General features: G+C 40.9%; 1 protein-coding gene across 1 annotated transcript in view; it reads right to left on the bottom strand.

Annotated features, from left to right (window-relative positions):
* Positions 1-6,951, bottom strand: part of FAM168B (family with sequence similarity 168 member B) — a 41,971-nt gene extending 35,020 nt beyond the window's left edge. The window contains exon 1 of the mRNA XM_001365994.5: positions 6,442-6,951. The gene's annotated coding sequence lies outside the window, so the exon portion shown is untranslated. The remainder of the gene's footprint in view (positions 1-6,441) is intronic.
* Positions 6,952-7,183: the final 232 nt, after the last annotated feature.

Below are 7,183 nucleotides of genomic sequence, written 5' to 3' on the forward strand. Positions count from 1 at the left end.
CTCTTGACTGGATCACAAATAACTAATTTTTGTAATACAAGGAAAACAATAGGAAGGCACTAGTAGTGTACGAGTTAGCAAAGAATGCTTTTCCCTCTCTAAAAAGTGAATATTTTGAACATCTGGAGAGGTTTGACCCTACAGCCAAACCTGATATACTAAGTATTAGAACAAGAAGTACCAATTTTCTGCCATATTATGGAGCAGAGATGAATAAAATAACTATAAGGCTCCCCCCTCCCCGAAGTCCTCAAACTACTCTATGTTGCTGAGAACTGAAAATAGACCAAAAAGCCAAACCTAACACACTTCTGCACATCACATGAGAAAGCATACCTTTAATAGTCTATATGATTCCAACAGTTGAGCTGAATCTAAATGCTTGCCCAAAATGTACAATTAACCCATGACAATAAGGTAATTGTATATTTCTAAATCTAGCAAGTACAAAAGGAACTTGGACTCAAAACTGAGTCCTATGTGATATGATTGATTGTATGTGCGTGTGTATGTCCAAATGTGTGCACACAAGTGTGTGAGTGTGTGTTAACAGAATTAGGTGAATACTTTCACCATTTTTGTTGTCATTCGGGCATTTCAGTCATTTCTGACTCTTCATGGCTCCATTTGGGGTCTTCTTGGCATAGATAATGGGAGTAATTTGCCATTTACTTCTTGAGTTCCTTTTATAGATTAAAAAACTGAGGCAAACAAGTTTAAGTGATTTGCCCAAGATCACACAGCTAGTATCTGAGGCTGGATTTGAACTCGGGAAGATGAGTTCCTAACTCCAGACACAGCCCTCTATCCAATCATCATAGAGCTGCCCTACTTTGTCCATACCCATTTTTCATTCTTTGTGGACATTAGGCTCCAGTCATCACATGGCAGTAATACAAAGCTTAAGTTAAGGGGCTATCACTAATTTTGGGGAATTCACTATTCAAAATTCAATACAGGCTTTAGTTATATAAGCATCGAAATGAACAAAGTACTTTCAATACCTCTAAAAATGGAGTTAAATTAAAATGGAAACAGGGACCGACCACTAATCAGTATGAAAGGATCCCTATGGATCACATACTGACTTAGTTTTAAAATGCAGTCTATGTTTTATTACATTTTTATTTGTTTTGTTAAGTGTTTCCCAATTACATTTTTAATCTGGTTGGGTCTATACTCGGAAGTGTTGGGGGTTATGTGTTTCACACCTCTGCACTATAGAATCTAGGAACTAAGTACTCGAATTGAGATGGCAAATAAATCGTTAATCTCCATTTTAATTTAACTCCATTTTTAGAGGTATTGAAAGTACTAACCCTCATATAACATCCTTTTTATGGCTTTACAGTAGTCCACCTTTCTGACTCCTTTTCTGTAGCTTTGAAGTCACTGTTGGAGTTTCTAGCATTTTGATTTTTTTTTTTAATAGAATGGTATTCCTCACCCTATGTGATTAATTCCTGATGGAGAAACTATCAGTGCATCTCAACAACTCAGCTATATTTGAGTGTCATCGGAAATTTAGATTTACATACTTGCTAAGTCACATATAATTAAAGTACATGCACAGCTAGTATGTGTCAGAAACAAGATGTGAACCCAGTCTTCCTAACTATGACTTAACTTTTTAAAGGCTTTTTGTTCATAAACAACTGTCTTAACAGTCACAATTGTATTCAGGCATGAGATTTATAACTGAGAAATTCTGCATTCACTTTTAAAAAACTTACTATTTTTATATTTACATATATGCACACATATACACACACACATAAAATGCATATATTGCTATTCTCTTCATATTACATTGCTTTTCTATATATATTCTATTTAAAGAGACAATGGTTAAAAATTCCTTTAATTGAAAATATAATCCATCCAACTAAATAAACTATTTTAAACATAATTCTCCCATCATTCTTAATCAGACATTTTGAATTATTTGTATAATGACATACCAAAACATAAATTTTTGTTAACTTTTGGAATCTGTGATCACCTAAACAGGATATGAAAACCAAAATGATTCAAACTGGTGGTACTTCTCAAATCTGAAATTTTTGCTTTGAGGTTTAAGATACTCCAAGTGGAAGTAATGGTGTATAAGAAACAAAATCATTATTTATATTAAGAGCTAAAAATAAATCTTATTTTAATCATACAGTTGAGAATGTCTAATAATTTGGCATCCTTTGGGAGGTCTAAGCTACTATGCTCCTCCCAGATAGATAAAGCCACAAATTCATAAGATTCCCTCCAAAAGCTCTACACTCATTCACAAGGATTATTACTTAGGATAGATAGTAAACTGGTATACTTAATCAAAAGTTAAAGATTGAGGATGAAACACTGATGTGGGAAATCAGAATATAAAAATATTAAGAGAATCAGACTGCCTTAGATATCAAATTCATCTTATTTTATAAATGAGGAAACTATGCCCCCCCCAAGTTAAGTAATTGACTCAAGATCACACAATTTGTTAATGGAAGAACTGAAACTAAAACATCTCACAGATATAGATTATAGATAAAGAACTAGATTGAACCTCAAAAGCCATCTAGCTCAATATACTTATTTTATAGATGATAAAAACTAAGATTCAGAGTTTCAGTGTTACCTATAGAATAAGTTTCAGAAGCAATATATGAACCCAGGACTCATGACTCCTGAACCAAGGGTCTTTTCTGTTGTTCATATGTTTACTATGATGGGAATTGGTCACATCAGGAAACGTTTTCTTTCACAAGTGATTTCAACTATATAGTACCACCATATTGAGCTACTGTAATAAAAGCACATCTTAAGCTATCTCACATTTATTACATGGATGCAAATACAGGTAAAACTTTCTGAAGTAGTGATCTAAACCAAAAATTTAAAGTGGAATAAAGCTAATATAATAATATAACAAAAATGGCAAATACTCTAATATAGTTATTTATGGCTTATGAGGGAGACAAACGAATGACTTTGGGTATATTAGTTCAACCATTCCAGAATAAGAACACATAGTCAATAAGTCACATTGGTATAATGGACAAAGTTGAAATAAGAGTCAGGAAGACCTGAGTCAAGGTTCTGCCTGACATACTCTATGGATTCTGTCTAAATCTCTTAATATCTTAGTCCCCACTGCAATTCAGTTCAACAGTGTCTAAAAATATGAACACAGCCAATGAATCACATATGACTATGTAAGGCAGCATACTGTAATGAAAGGCTTGGAGTCAGTCAGGACAACCTGGGATCAAGTTCCATCCCAATATACAATATATGACCCTATACTAGTCATTTAACCTTTCAGTGCCCTCAGAAACTAACACTGTAACTTGCAGAAGCTCACAAAACTAGATTGTAGAGGGAGTTTCCTCAGAGTTCCCTATGCCAATGAAATCAAAGCCCCGATTAAAAATCAACAACAAATACCTTTCTGGGAAAACTACCTTCTAGAAAGAATAGAAATTTTTCATTTATTTGAATTTCCACACACATAAGCTCCAAAGTAGCTACTCTAGGAAAAAATATAAGGGCTCAAGACAATTCCTTGAAGAAGAAAAAATGTTACCTGCTTGGTAGCTATATATTTTTTCATATATAAAATGGGATTCAAATTGATAACCTCATAAGGCAGGGATTCTTATCCTCTTTGGTGTTCAGTATCCCTTTATTAAGTAAAACCTAGGGAACTCTTCTTAGAATAATGATTTTAAAAAGCACAAAATAGAAGCTCAGTGGCTTGAGAATCAGGCCAAGAGACAGGAAGGTCCTGGGTTCAAATTTAATCTCAGACATTGCCTTAGCTGTATGACCCTGGGCATTGCCTAGCCCTTACCACTCTTCTGCCTTTGAACCAATACGCAGTATTGATTCTAAAATGGAAAGGGTTAAAAAAAAAAACATAAAATAAAATACCTTAGATGACAAAGAAAACTATATTGAAATGCAGTTAACAAAAAAAAAATTTTCAAAGATCTCCTAAAAGTCTAAGGGCTCCTTATTGAACTAGACAATCTTTTATGTTCTATTTATCTGATACTTATTAAATATATAATATATATTTCTCATAGGTGTTAGAAAACAGGAAAAATTATATTCTTCCATTATTACTTCACTTGTATAAGCAATCTGTTTATTATTACTGAACAGAATAGTACTGAGCTAAACTTAAATCTTAGGTGAATTAAAGTAGTCTGGCTTGGAAAATGGTGTATTTTTAAAAGGGATAAAGGCTGTTTCAGAAAACAAGAAACACTTCAGAGATTATAATTTTTAAAGAATTGTGTTCATTATTCACATCCGTCTCCCATAATTTTCATGTGATTTTTTTCTTTAAGCAGTAAGTGAAGGCAACTCATAAAAATCCATTCATGCCTGACCTTAACCATCTGTAGGTTTGCTTTAAACAGTGTAGGTTATTAGCCTGAGGAAACATCTTAAAGTTATTATACACAAGTTAAACTAGACTGTGCTCCAAATTTTTTCTTCTAAACTGAAAACAAACACGTCCCATAATCATTATTCTATCAAAGCTGGAGGTACAAATGCATTATGCTACTGCTCTGAGAAAGCAAAGCTCTATTTTCTGGGCAGGGAAATTAACTTTATAGATTTCATTACAGAGGTTATGTTCAAAAGAACTCAAAAATAAAGAAAAATATTGCACACAACTGTTCATTTTCCAAAATATTTAAAAATGCAATTTGGTACTGACCTAAAAAGAATTTTTTTAAAAACCCTTAAAATTTCTTACTATCATACTGAATTTCTGACCTGCACTTACACATGCTTGTTATGGGCATCTCTGAAGCAAATATTTGCAATCACTCACTCATCTATTTTTCAACTTCCCACAGAGCTTAAGTCCTTTTCTGCCAGAAAAAAATTAGCCATCCCAAACTACCAATTTATCTCCAAACAGATAAAATTTTCCAGATATATACTGTTCCTAATCAGTACGGATAGTTTATTATTTTTCCCTCCTAAAATATCCGTTTTTCTGTTTGAAAAATTTCTCCTCTAAAATATTTGCCTGCCTCCTTCCTACCGTGTCTGCCTTTACCCAAAACATCCATAATCTCTTTAATAGTCTGATCCCAACACAAATTAAAGAACACAATGTGATACATACATTCAACACGTTATTCTCCTGGCAATAACAGATTCAATAGACGTATAATCAAAGCAAGATCTCTGCAATGTAATTTTTTTCTGCCAGAAACAATATGCCCCAAAATATTTCCCAAATCGTTCAGATGTAGCAATGTCCCCTAAGGGGAGTTCCTATAGATGGATAGAAAAAGAAGTAAGCTAAAAGACATCTTTAGGTCCAAGGCACTGGCACAGCCTTGTAAGCTGGGTCTCCCCTTTTGCTTGTTCCCAGAACTACCCTATTGGGGGTGAAAGAAACACAAAGTCCCAAACTTCCGGTCGGCACAGTGCAGTGGAAGTTCACCTGGTTCCCCATGCCGGTCTCCCCTCCTCTCCGCCCCAAGGAAAGAATCCAGGCGCATCTCCTATACATCCAATGACTTGGAGCCCGGCATCTCTACCATTGGGTCTCAGTTGCTATTAAGACTGGAAGAGGCAAAGGCCGCCACTATTTTGCAAAGGGGAGTGGGGGCGCCGAAGGCAAGCTAGGTGGGCCCTTTCCCTTCCGGGAAGGGAACTAATTTCCCTAGACGTGTTCAACACAAAGAGAAAATTTAAATCATACTACCTGCATTGCATCATCCAAATCTCAACAGGGGCCAGAGGAAGGGGGAGAAAAATTGGATAAGGGATCGATTCGAATCCATCTCATCCACATCACGCCTTTCTCCCTTCCCCCACCTCACCCCCTCCAGATTCTGGAGAGAACGCCACCGCCCACCCCCCTCTCCGTCAGAACCCCACTCCTTAATACCCCTGCACACATAAGTGTTATGCACTGCTTTTGGAGGGTGGAGATCTCTTACAGTCAACACCTGCTCTCCGAAAGACTAGTCTTCCTCCACCACCCCCCCCAAAGAGTCAATTAGGCTTCTCCTTCCCCGATGCCCCCGGCCCGTGCACATCTTACTCTAAATCACTACTCTCTCCCGGCAGCGGAGGGACCTTCAGCATCTTTTCCCCTCCCCCAATCACCTTACATCGTCCCCCCACCCCAGACTTTGCAGGCATCAGGCCTTCACCTCCTCCCCCGAAAGCGATGGGGATGAGGCCTTTCCTACACTGGCCAACCATCTCCCGCAGACAGAGATGGAGAGGTGGCCTGCCCAGCCCAAAGAGATAAAGGCCGCAGGGGAGGAGCCGCGGCGCGGTCCAGGCCGCCGTCCCTCTCCAGGTGTCCCAGGCCCTCCCGGCGCCCAGGCCGCAGGCGGCATCCCCAGCCAGCCCCGTTATCCCGCAAGCGGCATCCCGAGCCGGCCGGCCCCTCCCCCGGGCTCCCTTACTCACCGAGCCGCGACGACGGGGGCGGGCGGGCTAGCTGGCTCGGGCGGCGGCTGCAGGGACTCTCCCTGCTTTGGTCCCCCAGCAGCAGCCTCGGAGGCTGGGGCGCGGGTTCGTACGGCGGCGGCGACGGGGGCTCGGCCTCGGTTCTCGGACGGGGCTGGACGCTGGGGGCGGGGAGGCCCCGGAGGAGAGATGCGGCCGCCGCCGCCGCCGCCGAGGTTCCGGGCTCGAGGTGCTGATGCTGGACTCCCGGTGTTCGTCGTCACTGCCGGCGCCTTCCCGGAGGCTGGTGGAGCTGCCCGGGCTGCTGCGGCTATCCCTCCTTCCCGCTGTCCCTCTGTCCGTCTGCCTCTCCCCCTCGTTCAATCGCTCCCCTCCCGAATCTGCGCAGCAACCGGACACCGTCCTAACCTCACTTCCGCCCGAGATGGGAGGCAGGGAGAGAGAAGAAAAGGGGAGGGGCGGGAGAGAACGGAGTGACTCCGGCTCGCGCCAGACACCGCCCTCTCCGCGGCACGTGACCGAGGGCTCCCTCTCTCTTGGGCCTGCAGCCCAAGCTCCCCGACCGCTCGCTGCTCCCCCCCCCGCTACTCCCCGCCGTGAGGCCTGTGGTCTAGCCCGCTGGGGTTGACTGAACTTTCCCACTGTGCCTGCGCTGTGCTAGGAGCTTGAAGAGGAAGCCCATTGGGAGGGAGATGAGGCACTGCTGTTTCTTTCTGCCTGTTGTTATTTAGCTCTGGGGTGT

The sequence above is a fragment of the Monodelphis domestica genome, chromosome 4 (genome assembly GCF_027887165.1).
Source record: "Monodelphis domestica isolate mMonDom1 chromosome 4, mMonDom1.pri, whole genome shotgun sequence".
Classification (NCBI taxonomy): Eukaryota; Metazoa; Chordata; class Mammalia; order Didelphimorphia; family Didelphidae; genus Monodelphis; species Monodelphis domestica.